This window comes from Acomys minous (genome assembly GCF_964271855.1).
Source record: "Acomys minous genome assembly, chromosome: 11".
Classification (NCBI taxonomy): domain Eukaryota; kingdom Metazoa; phylum Chordata; class Mammalia; order Rodentia; family Muridae; genus Acomys; species Acomys minous.
The window spans coordinates 6,729,326-6,743,795 of NC_140492.1; the positions used below are offsets into that span (position 1 = coordinate 6,729,326).

Genomic DNA, 14,470 nt, shown 5'->3' on the forward strand with positions numbered 1-14,470 from the left:
TTCATCCTTCAGCAGCCTTGGAGGCGCTCACACACACCTGGCTTCCTCAAGACACTGGCTACAAAGTCATGTAATTACACAGTCAAAGCAGGGCTACCTCGATTGCTCACTAATAACAAGGTGCCAGCTCTATCCAGAGAGAAGTACAACCATCAAGTGTGCAAAACACACTTCAGAAATATTTCCTCTTCCGCTGAGGCTTGATGTGCTCATTAATATAGTGCTTTATACAGGGTAAGTTATCAGCGAACTAAAGTACAGCCATGATAATCATAAGGCAAAGTTTATTTCCTGTCCAACGCCAATAACACCAACTGCAAATGTGTCACATTTGTCTGCTAAAAGATGAAGGAGCCAGGCACCAAGAAAGCACTGGCGACAAGCAACTGAGATACCCTTGCTGCTGCCCTCAAGATGCCTGCAGCCACTTGCAGATAGGCAGAGATGCATGAGTTACTGTTGTGTGCTGTGACCACAATCCCTCAGAGAAGCAACCTGGGGAAGGAAAAGTTTGGCTCAGTTTCAGTGAGATTTTAGTTGCCATGATAGGGAAGGATGGCAATGGCGGAAGCTCTCAGCAAGGCAGCAAGACCATGAGGACACGCCAAAACCTTCAGAGCCCACCTCTCCACCTCCTAAGGGGCTCCAACGTCTCCAGACTAGTTCAAGCTCCCAACCAGGCATTAGATTATGACCCTAGGGGAGTTCAGACTTAAGTCCTGGCAAGGGAACAGATAGGTATTGTCCCACAGTACATAATAATATGCATTCTCCAAGCATAACAAAGAGAAAAGTTACAGCTTCGAATGGTTCAGCCACTCTCCAAGGCCACTAACGCCACCAAACCCATCCCATCCATGCACTCCAATCTAGCACCATGGTTTTTCTTTTGTTTGTCCTATATAATTAAAATATATGCTAACCCTGGTGGCACACACCTTTAATCCCAGCACTCAGGAAGCAGATAGATCTCCATGAGTTCAAGGCCAGCCAAGGCTACATATTAAAACCGTAGCTCAAAAAAACAAAAAAAAGAAATAAAACATGATATGATACCTTTACAATATGTGTGGGGTTTACGGGTTGGTATTTTTCCCTATGTGGTGCTGACAAATGAACACAGGGCCATATATATATATTTAACTACAATAAATATTTAACAACAGGTATGTTATACATTTACACTATAGGTACCTTTACCTAAATGAGTTCACCCTTCATAAACGCCCATCTCTCCCACCCCCACAAAGGGCTACCCTCTACTCTCTGGCCCTCCTGCATGATATATGGAACAGAGGATCAGTGAAGAGCTCTGAGCTTCCCAGTCTACAGAAGTCTGGGGCTGCCAATACAGTGCTGTTATGAACCCAACAGAGGGTCAGTCAGCACAGAAAAATCTCTGGAGGGAAAAGCCCGTAATACCCACTTTAGATGCTAATAAAGTGCTTCCTTCTTGAAAAGCGCCCAAGCTGGTATTCCATGGACACAGGGTACAGGGTGAAACTGGAAACTAGAGCCAGTTTTCCAGTTTATGTGGTTAAGGCCTACAATATAGTGTTTTGGTGTCATGGAATGTTTTGGCATTCCTCAACCTCAGAGACCTCCTGGCCATACTTGACTTACTGCTAAAGGTCTTAGCTTATTCTAAATGACACAATCCCAGCATTGCTTCAGTGTGACTCCATAGCCATGTGACCCCCCCAGAGAGGCTGATGATTTTATTTTGATAACCCCAAATACAAGAAACCCGATTACAACATTGCTGTAGTTTGAGTACTCAGTGTCACCTACAGGTGCTGCTCTTAAAACCTACTTGGTCGGCGGGGGGGGGGGGGGGGGGGGGGGGGGGGAGTGAGGAGGTACCGTGAGCCTTTCAGAGGTGGGACTTCATGTAAGATCCTTGTACTGTTAGGACCATAATCTGAAGGACTGTGGAACTTTGGTGTGTGTTGGGGGGGTGCTCCCTCCACACCCCACACAAGACTATCCCTCCATTGTGCCCCCCACTGCAGAGTATTCTCTCATTAGCTGCCCAAATCAACAAGATTCAACCTTAGACAGGACCCTCCAAAACTCACTCCGCTGTGCTGACATAACCCACTCACTAATACTGAAACCCGTTTCTGCTCATTTTTCTATTTTTTTCATGTATTGTAGACATGGAGTACATGAGCATATGCACATATGTATAGAGGCCAAAAGAGGATGACGTTGGATGTCTACCTTAACGACTCTCCACTTTTATTATTTCCTGAGATAGGGCCTCTCCTTCAATTCAGAGATGGCAGTTTCTGCTAGTCTAGTCCATCTGCCTCCTGGACAGTAGGATCACAAGTGGGCAGCTGCCCTGGTTTGCTTTCTATTGCTGTGATAGAAAACACTGACTAAACCAACTTGAAAAGGAAAGGGTTACTGACCCAGGGTTACAGTCTATTACAGTCTATAGTTGTGCAAAGCCAGAGAAGGAAGGAAGCTGGAGGCAAGAACTGAAGCAGAGACTGCTGAGGAGTGCTGCTCACTGGCTTGCTCCTCATTTTAAACTTTTTTATACAGCCCTGGCTGATTGCCTACAGATAGCAACACCCACAGTTGGATGAGTGCTCCCACATCAATTAGCAAGCAAGAAAATGCCCCAGCAGACAGGCAAATCTGACACAGGTAGCCCCTCCGATGGAAGGCCCTCTTCCCTGGTGTGTGCGAGAGCTAGAGACCCACACTCATGTGGTGCATCAGGAGCTTTATCCACTGGGCCCACTCAGCCTGGTTCCAATAATTTTCTTAAAAGTGAACCTTCCTGGAAATTGCTTCTAACTAGTGAAAAAATTAAAGTGTTTTGAAACACCTTTTTTAACGGTTTATCTTTCTAATATCACCTTCCCCTTAACCTTTTCTATCCTTTCTGGTTGATAGTAAAAACCCTTAGAAAAGCTCAAATGGGATAAATGTTTGACCCAAATACTTACAGAGTTTGGAGAAAACTGAAAATGTGCCTCATTCGAAGGGGTCGTAGACAAGGTGAGAGGTCCTCTTATAAGCCGTGCGCTTAGACACTCCTCAGGGGCAAGTTCAATCAGGACACAGGACCAGAAGCACCAGTACACAAGGCTTGGTTGACCCTTATAGCTAGCTCATCCTCTGCCCTTGACCCCCATTTCTTAGCCAATCACCTCCCACCTGGAGCCCCTTCCCGACACCTCCCAGTGCCGCACTGCAGTGAGGGAAGGTGCAGGCTTTGCAAGTAGAGAAGCCACACACGCACTGCCAGAGAGCTGCATTAGGCACTGCCAGAGAGCTGCATTAGGCACTGCCAGAGAGCTGCATTAGGCACTGCCAGAGAGCTGCATTAGGCACTGCCAGAGAGCTGCATTAGGCACTGCCAGAGAGCTGCATTAGGCACTGCCAGAGAGCTGCATTAGGCACTGCCAGAGAGCTGCATTAGGCACTGCCAGAGAGTTGCATTAGGCACTGCCAGAGAGCTGCATTAGGCACTGCCAGAGAGCTGCATTAGGCACTGCCAGAGAGCTGCATTAGGCACTGCCAGAGAGTTGCATTAGGCACTGCCAGAGAGTTGCATTAGGCAACGCTTGTAAGAAAAAGCACACACCCTAGTGCTAACAGTGCAGCCACCGTATATGCCACTTACCAGTGTGGCACTGGAGGTGAGCTTAACTACGCTGTGCCTGGATATAAAATGAAAGTAACAGTAGCCTGACATTTGAGGAAGGCTGCCCCAGAATTACCTGGAATGCTGCCTATACATGACATATATTAGTTGTCATTATCATACTTAAAAAACATTTTGGACTTTAAATTTTTGAGGAGCTAACTATAACAGAGTTAACGTAAGATGTGTTCAAGTTTGAAAGACTATTTACCAATAACAAAGTTCCTTTGCCTAAACAGGAAACTATTACGGCCTGAGAAGAACACCTGGGTTGCAAATCTAATAACTCTTGAGCAGTAATAAAAAGTCATCTGACTTTCTATTTTCATATGTTGGTGACACCTTAGAAAACTCGGTAAAACCAAAACAAAACAGACAAACACCAGCACTTAAGCCATTAGCCACAAGAGGAAGGCGTTATTCTGTCTCATAGTGTGTCTGGAAAACACGCTGTGCACTGGAATAAAAGCAACATGAGCCTGCAGGCTGCTCCAGGGTCTCAAGGAGCCCCCGGGGATCCATTCTGCATTTGTAGGATTTTATGCTAAGAGCAGATACTTTAAAACTCTCACAGCTGGCTTTCTCTTCCCGCCTTTTCTGGGGTTATAAGACAAGAAAAGAGTTATAAAATATTTCGTTGAACTGAAAACGATTTCCCAAAATGACCCAAAATAAGGTTTAACACGTTATTTTAGGGAAATCAGTACTAAGGTAAGCCAGAAATCAGTGTCAAGTTACATTTCTGTCCTTGACTGTATAATGATATGGCACACACAAATCATACAATTCTACCTACGTATGCAGCTCAGTGACACTTAATACAGCCCTAATGATGTACGACAATCACTTCCAGAACCTGGAAAGAAGCCCCCAACACACTGCTGCTGTGAACACTCACTTCCAAGTCAACACCTGTTTTCTATTCTGTCAGCTATGAGCGTGGGAATGAATTTGCAGGGCCATATGATAACTCCATATTTAACTACTGACGAGCAAGTGCTTGCTTTCCACAGCAGCAGGATGCTGACACTCCCACCAACAATCCAGGAGGATTCCAATTTGTTTGTTTTTAAGGATTTATTTATTTATTATTATGTATACAGCGTTCTGCCTGCATATACACTTGCATGACAGAAGGAGGCACCAGATCTCATTATAGATGGCTGTGAGCCACCATGTGGTTGCTGGGAATTGAACTCAGGACCTTTGGAAGAGCAGCCAGGGCTCTTAACCTCCGAGCCATCTCTCCAGCCCGGAGCATTCCGCTTTGTTAGTATCCTCGCCAACACTTGGCACCTTCACTTCTTGTTTAATCAGCAGCCATGCTAGTGTGAGGGGGAATCTTGTTTCCATTGTGTTTCACATCTTTTCAAGTGCTTGTTGACCTTTTGTTTACATTCTTTGGAAAAGTGGTTATTCATACCTTTCCCCACTTTTTAGTTGAATTATCTTTTCATTGTTGACTTGCAAGCACTGTGCCCGGCTGTTTTCTGTGGGTAAATGGAACAGTTTCAGTCTACTGCGCATCTGGTCCTCCTTTTCCTTCCAAGCTTAAAGGATATAGAAATTCTTCCAGATTATGAACAACTGAGGTAATATGTGAGGCCTGACACTCTACCCACAAGTAAAAAATACATAATGCTTCCCACTGTAGTCTTAAAGTCCACACTTGAGGCATAAATTGCAGGCAAGACCCTCTTTCTTACGCAGCGTTTGCTATATACCGAGGCTCTGTGCTAACTGCTTGACCACCTTTTCAACAATCTCGCCTGACAAGAATGCCATCAGTCCTGCTGGTGAGGCAGAGACAGAGTTAGACATGCTATGGCTGCAAAAGTGCTACACAATTCCTTCACCCTACCACCTCTCAAGATTGAAACGGTAGCACACTTGGCCCCTTTGCTTAAAATTAAGTCTGTTTTGGAAAATACTAATAGCTATATTGCTGGCATGTCATTTTTAGGTGCCAACACCCTCATTTGCACAAACCTTTTAAGTAAAGTGTTAGTTTTACATTCAAGTTAGATCTCTCTGTGTGCCACACAGACACCAAACAGTTGAGTGAGTCACCCTGATTTAGACCTTTACTAATATTTCTGAACCAGACAAAAGACTATTCAGGAAGGTATAACTCAACAGTACCAAGATCACCCCATTTATACCCCCAACAACAACTGCAAAAGTTCCAGGTGCCTGACAAGCCAGAGATCAACGGGCCATCTAACAACCCCCCAAATTTACACTACAGTACAATACATATCAGTAATGGCTTTGGAAACAGAATCCAGAAGAATGTGTACTTAAGAAGAAATCTAAAACCATGAGAAAATCAATAGGAAATTGGTTCAGCCGGGTGTGGTGGCGCACGCCTTTAATCCCAGCACTCGGGAGGCAGAGGCTGGCGGATCGCTGTGAGTTCGAGGCCAGCCTGGTCTACAAAGTGAGTCCAGGATGGCCAAGGCTACACAGAGAGACCCTGTCTCGAAAAAACAAAAAAACAAAAAAACAAAAAAAAAGGAAATAGGTTCAATAAAGCTAGATTTTAGTGTCATCTTCTGAGCAGTACTTGCAGGGACACGGGGCCATGGACACCTAGCCCTACCAAAAGCGCCACAAGACTCAGGGGACTCAGAATGTGAAAGAACTCCTTGCGACCTCTGAAGCTATGACTTCCCAACATTTTCTGTTCCTTCTAGAACTAAGAGGCCAGCTAAAGCCCTGAATTGTATTTACACTCACAAAAAGTACATTATACCAAGTCTTGTTTCATGGTATTATAATACTATAATTTAGGTAAATAATTTAAGTAAATAATTATGTTTTGCTTTGTTTTTTGAGTTCAGCTGCCCAACAGTCTACTTATAAAGTCTATTATAAATTACGGTTCTGGTTCCTCACCTATAGCATAAGGGCCCTACCTTTTGTCTATCTAACAGGATGATGGGAAATGAGACCGTGCACATGAGAAACATGCCTGGGAAGTCAGGGTCAGTAATACTAGAAGCTCTCCACAGACGCCTCCATTCTTTACCTAAGGTCACTTATCTGATGGATTCAGTGGCATAAGCCCCAGACTCCAGATGGTATCAGGTATTGAAGTTTGCATAAGGAATGTCTCTCAGTCTCTGGATGTGGGGTGCTCACTTTAATCCCAGCACTGGTGAGGCAGAGGCAGGCAGCAGATATCTGAGTTCAAGGCCAGCCTATCTATAGAGTGAGTTCCGGGACAGCCAGCCAAAACTACATAGAGACACCTTGTCTCAAAAACCAAAACCAAACAAACAAAATGTCTCTTGTGGCTGAAGAGATGTCTGAGTGGTTAGGAGCACTTGCTGTTCTTCCATGGATCAGAGTTCGGTTCCTGGCATCCATGTCAGGCAAGCCATGAGTGTCTGTTACTCCAGCTCCAGGGCAACCAACATCTCTGGCCTCTACAGGCACCAGTATTCACATGCACACACTCACATGTAGACACACACATTCAAATAACTTAAAATAACAAAAAATAAATATGCTTTTAAAAGAAATGCCTCCCTAGGTCTTGTGTTCAAGCTTTTGTCCCCAGCTAGACAAAGAAATTTAAGAGGTGGGTCACTTGACGGACATCTCATCCCCGGTTAGTCTCGCTCCCTGAGTCAGCTCTCTGCTATGGGAGAGCTGCTCTGCTTCACCACCCGTTCCTGACATGATATTCAGCTTTGCCTCACAGACCCTGTATGTAGCCATGGACTGAGCCCTCCAAAGCTATGAGCAAAAATCAACCTTATTTCCTCTTAAACAGTTTCTCTTAGGTAACAAACTGGGGATGCCTCGTGAATAGAAAGATTAAAAACAATTGTTGGAAGGAATCAACAATTCATTTCCTAAACTTAACCTAAACACATACACCCATGCATGCCTACTCACATGCACACACACACACACACACACACACACACAAACGAGCACACAGCTGAAGAGCAGTCTCAGTGGTTAAGAATACTGGCGTTCCCATCGTATCACAGTACACGCACGAATGAGTGGCTCACAGCTGCTTATGGCCCTGTTTTCAGGGGCTCTAGCGCCCTGCCCTAGCCTCTGTGGACAATTCAGACATGGTGTACATACATATACATAAACAAAAATAAATTTTCCGAAAAACTGTAGAAGCTCAATACCTTCTAAGTTAATTAAAAAGTATAATTGAAAACAAAATGAGTTTAAACACAGATTTCCAACAGCGGTAGACAATGATTCCCTGAGAATATATGGGTTATTAAATAAAATCTCAGTACCAGGCATGAGAAACCTCCCTACGGTATACTGACCAGGAAGGCCCCCACAGGCTGTGGTTACCTGACAGACCTAGATGGTAACACTCTACTGCTGACAGCATAACACCCTCTGGTAGCAGAACAAAGAGAAATCGATCAAGCTGAAAATGACCTGAAAACTTCCTCCCTGCTGATTAGCTTTCATAGGACAGAAAAGTACTACTTAGGTCACAGGAAGAGAAAATACATCAACATTATCCCCACAGCCAACCCTGCATACTACCCACAATACTAACCTGCCAGGCAAGACGTGCCCACTGCTGCGATAGTGGCACGAAAGTTATAAAAGCAACCAACTAACTGCTGCTGGATTGGTTAGAGGCCTGTTCCACAGAAAGGAATTCCGGCCTGGTACTAGAAACTTGATCAAAAGCCCACAGGTTGGAGGTCATACACCCTGGGGATGAACCTACTACTATTATTTTGCTAAATGGCATGCTGCCAAACTGCCTTTTTATTCTTAGAGACTGGAGAGATGGCTCAGCAGTTGAGAGCACTGGCTGTTCTTCCAGAGGACGTGAGTTCAATTCCAGCACCCACATGGTGGCTCACAGCTGTCTGCAACTCTAGTTCTAGGGGACCCAACACATTCCTCTGTGTTCTAAAGGTACCAGGCACACACACAGCTCACAGCATTCATGCAGGCAAGACACCTATACACAGGAAGTAAACTAACTTAAAAATAAGTGCTTATGCTTATACTCATGGGTTAGTGCTGCCTTCAACAATGGCCAGGAAAGCAGTGGCCACAACTGGTTAAAGTGCTAAACACAAGTGTCTATTGAATGCTCTACCCTAACTGGGGCATCTGTATGAAGGTCCAGCCCAAATGCTCAGAGAGCACCACAGGAAAGGGACAGAAGGCATGTAAGAGCCACAGGATGGGGAAATATGGATTGCGGTCTTAAGGGCATGATATGGCCACCGAACCCTGTAGTCTCTGCAGCTATTACCTGCAGAAGAACAAGTCAGCAACATTGGTGGTCATCTTTCCAGCAGGCAACACTAACTGAACACAGAGGTTTATTAATAATAACAACAACAAAAATGGGAGGACGTGAAGTGGGGAGGGGTATGTGTTGTGGATGCTTGGGGGCACGGGAAGGAGGAACTGGGGGTACATATGATCAAGATGCACTGCTGACATGTAGGAAATTGTCCAAGAATAAGTGAGATATTTTAAAGTTTATTTTTAACAACATAGGCTCTTATAGATGTCCTGTATCAGACTGAAAAAGTTCTACCAAGTTTGATGAAGTTTTATCATAAACGGATGCTGAATTTTCTCAAAGAATTGTTTGAAAGAGTTTATATAATCATATAGTTTTTCTACATTAATATGTGAGTGTGATACACTGCATTGGTTGTTTTTTCAGATACTGAACCAGTCTTAAATCCTGGAATAACCTCATTTGACAAACCTCATTTGTCAAATGTATATATACAAGACTGTCAATCATAAAGGCTTTCCTGTAGTGTTGGAACTACAGGACTGCAAACAGAAGCCAGAGACTACCAAGAAACCTTCAGCAGGAGATGTCCCTTGAAGCTCAGCACTGAGAGTCACAGGAAAAGGCTTGCAGCTGAGGCAGGGACAGGGGCTTCCTCTTCAACACTGCTCAGCTCAACCCCAGGTGATGTGTCAGGCACACAGCAGGAACAGCCAAAGGAAGTGGTACAAGGAACTTGCTAGGATGACAAGTCTAAGGACACAGCACGTTGCAGAGTACTTGCCTAGCTGGGCAAGCCCTGGACTCACTACCCTAAGCAGCCAATAACAACAAAGGGAAGAAAGGAAAAAGGCCCGGGGTGGGGGTGGGGGTGCAAAAAGACAAAAAGGCATTTTTTAAAGTGCAGATATTAGGAGAATTGGGATTCTGAGAAAGAGATGGCCAAGTAGAAAACTAGAGTAGAGAGAGAACATAAAGCTGTTTGTATAGATTTTACACTAAAGGTGACAATTCTCAAAGTGCAGCATGTAGATTCCAGGGCCTCCCAAAACCTTTCCAAGGAGTGAAGGCCAAAGTAACTAGGACAATACTACTCAAACATTACTTGCTATTTCTTTGTGTTTATATTCTCAAAAGGAAAAATAATGCTGATGTTAACTACTGCTGTCTTTACAGTGTAGCAGGCCAAACTGTGCTGGGACCACTATCTCTTTCACTGTATCCTATACTTAATTTTCTTAAAAGCCATGCTCACATGAGAATATTCTTAATGAATCATGAAATACTTATTTATCAAGCCTGGCTTACTTATACATTTAATATTCTTGTGGCTGAGTATTTAAAAGCACTTCCATTCCTGGCAAACAGAACTGCGATGCCTTAAGCAAAAGCACACACAGCCATTTGACTCACTAAACTAGCTGCCTGGCTGGTCTTCTTCGCTGAATATAACTTTTGTTAGTTTTAATGACAACAGAAAAACCAGTTATTATTCTGAATTATTTGATTAATGGTTTCTAAGGAATATAGTGGGCCTGACCCTTCAAAAAAAAAAAAAAAAAGCTGTGGGGGAGGTGGACTTATTTGGTAAATGGCTGCCTTGTTAGACTTGAATTCAATCCTTAAAATTGAACCCTTAAAATAAAACTTAATTAATTAATCCTGGGGCTGGAGAGAAGGCTTGGCAGTTAAGAGCACTTGCTGCTTTGACAGAGACTAGAAGTTCAGCTCCCACCCAGCACACAGCGCTGGAGGCTCCGTGGGATGGAAGGCCTCAACGAGCACCCACACTCACGTGCACATACACACACGGAAGGCGGCTCAGAAGGCAAAGCACAAGCTTGATAACCTGAGTTCAGTGCCAGCAACCCAAGGTGGAAGGAGAAAAAGAAATGGCTCCCCAAAACCATCCTTCGATTTCCATATACTTTCTGTGGCACACACAAAACCAAGTTCACATGCGCACACAGGGTAATAATTTTAATTTTTTTGTTTAGAATTAGTTACGTATGTGAGTGTTTGTTCACATGCATATGGACCACATGTGCACTGGTGCCCTCAAACATCTAGAAGCACTGGATCCCCTAGAACTGGAGTTACCGATGGTTGTGACGCCCCCATTGGAGCCAGAGTGACCTACACGTTAAGGCCTCAGTCCCAAAAGACTGCTCCCACTTCACACGCCAGCCCTCACGTAACGCATACACCAAGTCCCCATCTGCCAGACAGAAGAGGTCCCTGCCTGCCCCTTAAGGGCCGTGACTCACTAGAGTCACAGAACGCAGGAAACGGCTATATCTGACGAGCGGCCCACTGGAACAGATGCGGTATGGGTGAGGGGAGCGTCACTGCTGCGGCCGGGAATGCGGGCCCACCTTCCCACACCTGCTGTCCATCAGAGCAGAATTCCCCAAGCCTCTCCATTCCAGAGTTTTCACCTGGAACCCTACTATGTAGGCATGACGGACCAAGTCACTGTGACTGCATCCAACTTCCATCCATGGTCTCTCCTTGGAGGTGGTGGACGGTTGGCGGCCCAACCCCACCGGCCCCTGGCTGAGTGGATAGCCCTCTAACCCAGCCTCAGGCTGAGGCACTTAGCATAAACTACTCTGCCAAGAAACCAACATGCTAAAGGAAGGCTACAGATGAGAATCACGGGACACAGGGTCAGGAGGGCACAGCTGAGCCAAGGACAAGGAAGGCTTACAAGACAGGAAGACAGAAAAAGAAAACAGAGAAAATGAGCACCATCAGATTTCGGCTTACGGAAGCGCAGTGGAGCCCCACCCAGCATCTCAGGCACTGTGCCTCCTTCCTGGTGACGGTGGCCTTCTAGTTAAACATACTGTGCTCCTTTAAGACACAGAAGCTGCTCACATGCTGATTCCTTGGCTGGGAAAACAGTTTCCCCCTTCCCTGATGAACTTCCGTATGCACCTCAGAAGGCGAGTTGAGGCAGGGACCCCCAAACATTAGGTCCTCCTGAGCACTTTCTTTTTGGCACCTGCAACAGCTGGGAATCACTTATTTATGTTTGCTGTTTATCTGCCTCACTGGAATATAACTAGAGTAAGGACAGGGACCCTGTCAGTACTGTCCTTGCTTCTGCCACGCCACCTGGCACACAGCAGCCAAGCAGGGCATGGGCTGGCTCAGCAGAGGGAACAGGCATGAAGGGGTGGGACCAAGCCTCAGGAGGTGACAAGCCAGGACAGCACCTAGCACACAGACCAGGGCCCGGTCAGTTACTCCCTCCTCTTCCCATCTGCAGGCACAAAACTAATGTGTGAGAGAGATGTATTCACAGGAGCTACCGGAAGGGAGGACAGAAGGCAGAGACTGCCCTGAGAGGGAAGTTCCTTGGGACTTGAGGAAAGGCGCCAAATTTGGTGTGAAGTCTGAAGGGCTTCAAGAAAGCTTACACAGCTAACTGAAGGGCAAAGGTCTTAGGCTGTACGGTTTTCTCCAGCGGACTTTTAGCAGCACAAATACAGGAAACAGAACCCAGATAGTGGGGTGGGCCAGGAATGAACATTTGTAGGACTGAAATACAAAGCAGGGGACAGAGTGGAAGTGGAACAACCAGTTTTGAGGTCCCAGATGTACACGGAAGGAAACGTAACTAATAGGAAGCTGGCAGCCCATGGTAAAGGGAAAGATCAATTCAGAAACTGTCATAATCAAGTGTGAAGTAAATGACTTAATAAAGTAATGTATAAATATTTATAAAGTAAAAATTACGTATAATTATAAATGACATATTTATAAAGTAAAAAATTAAATACAACATTTTCTAAGATATTACAAGCTCTTCCCAGATACTTTCAATAGTGTTCTTGGAACAGGAAAAAACATTTTTAAACAGGCTCGTGGCCTTCTGAAAAAGGTCGAGTAGTGCTTTCTCCCTCCCTCCCTCTCTCCTGGAGTCTGACAAAAAACACCGATATCACGGGCAGTACTCTCAGCCTTCTCCAGAGTGCACACATGGACCAAGCAGTTCCAGACGGAACCATAAGTTAAGGTTCCCGTAAGTAACAGCCAAAAGATAATGCAAGCAATGCCCTTTTTACAACTGGGGGCCAGGGAGGTCATCTAAGAATGTCTACAATTACAGAAGCAGTTCAGTTTGAGGCTTGGGATATGGCACTGCTGGGGACAGAGACAGGAAGATCACTGGGGCTTCCTGGCCACCAGCCTAGCTCTACGTTCAGCAAGAGACCCTGGCTAAAGAGAATAATGTGGAAGAATAAGTCACATCCTCCTCTACATGCATGCACACACATGCACGCATGGGCACACACACACACTTTAAATTTGTTTTAGGAAACAAGGAAGAATAAAGAAAACAGTAGCTAAAACTGGGTGAATTGCAATTCTAAATCTTTCTGTCCAGTAATTTTCCTGGTCTTTATTAAGCAAAATGATTGCCTGTCTGCAATAAGTGAGTGAATTGTAAGCATGCACCACAAACGCCAACAATATTTTCACTTCATATTAGCTGAAAATTGATAAGCCTTTATGTACTTGAGATTACAAGCAGGCAAGGCACCAAACACAGACCTCAGCCCTCATACAAACTTTCACTGCCAGTGTGTTACCAAAAATCAGGAGGCTGCCCCACCTTTGGTGCCCACAGTCACAGGTCCTCAGTCTTCCAGACACTGGGCACCGCCAGGAGCCTTATTGGGTTATCCATCAACAGCACTGGGAGCTGAGACTCTACATTTTTGGTCTTCTCACCTTATTTATATTTCCAAAGCATTTCTTAAATAATAGCTTTTGTATTGAGAAAACCATGTTATTTTCTTTAAATTACCACATCACAACTATAATATGGTTTCAACAGATGCGATCAAAACAACCACACACAGAGAAACCCTATCTCAAACCAAAACCAGACAAACAAAAGCAACTATAGATAACACATAATGATTTGTGCTTTAAAATTAACTGAACTAAAAGGAAATGCTTGGTTACAACTGCTGCAGGATCATCCTTCCTGTGACACTAATTAACACTACAGACTGGCCAGCCAGCCACAGCACTGTGCAGAACAGATCGTCTTCATAGAGAACAGCTTCTATGGACACTCAACTCACAAAACAGCTATTTTTAAGGATCCACTTCTATGCATTTAAAGTCCCCCCCCTCCACAAGAAATAGCAAATAAAATGTTTTCTCTCAGAACCCCAAATCCATAACCTCAATTAATTTAATGTTTACGGCATAAAATAATTCTTGATCCTCGCCTTATATTGCATTTTTGTTTGGACTTGGGGTGATTATTGGTTCATTTTAGATTCCTGGAGTTTTTTGGAAACTGAGTCTCACTATACGGCCCTTGCTAACCTGAAACTCACTATATAGCCTAGGCTAGCTTCAATCCTCCTGCCTTAGCCTCCAGACATAGATCACTTTAGACTGCCGTTTTGTTTTTGCTTTTGTTTGTTTGTTTGTTTGTTTGTTTGAGACAGGGTTTCTCTATGTAACAGAGCCCTGGCTGTCCTGGACTCTCTTTGTAGACCAGGCTGGAATTAAAC

At 44.6% G+C, this 14,470-nt stretch overlaps 1 protein-coding gene across 5 annotated transcripts in view; it reads right to left on the reverse strand.

The window, feature by feature from the left end:
• ITSN1 (intersectin 1) overlaps positions 1-14,470 on the reverse strand; it is a 183,976-nt gene that overhangs the window by 160,050 nt on the left and 9,456 nt on the right. The gene's annotated exons all lie outside the window — the stretch shown is intronic.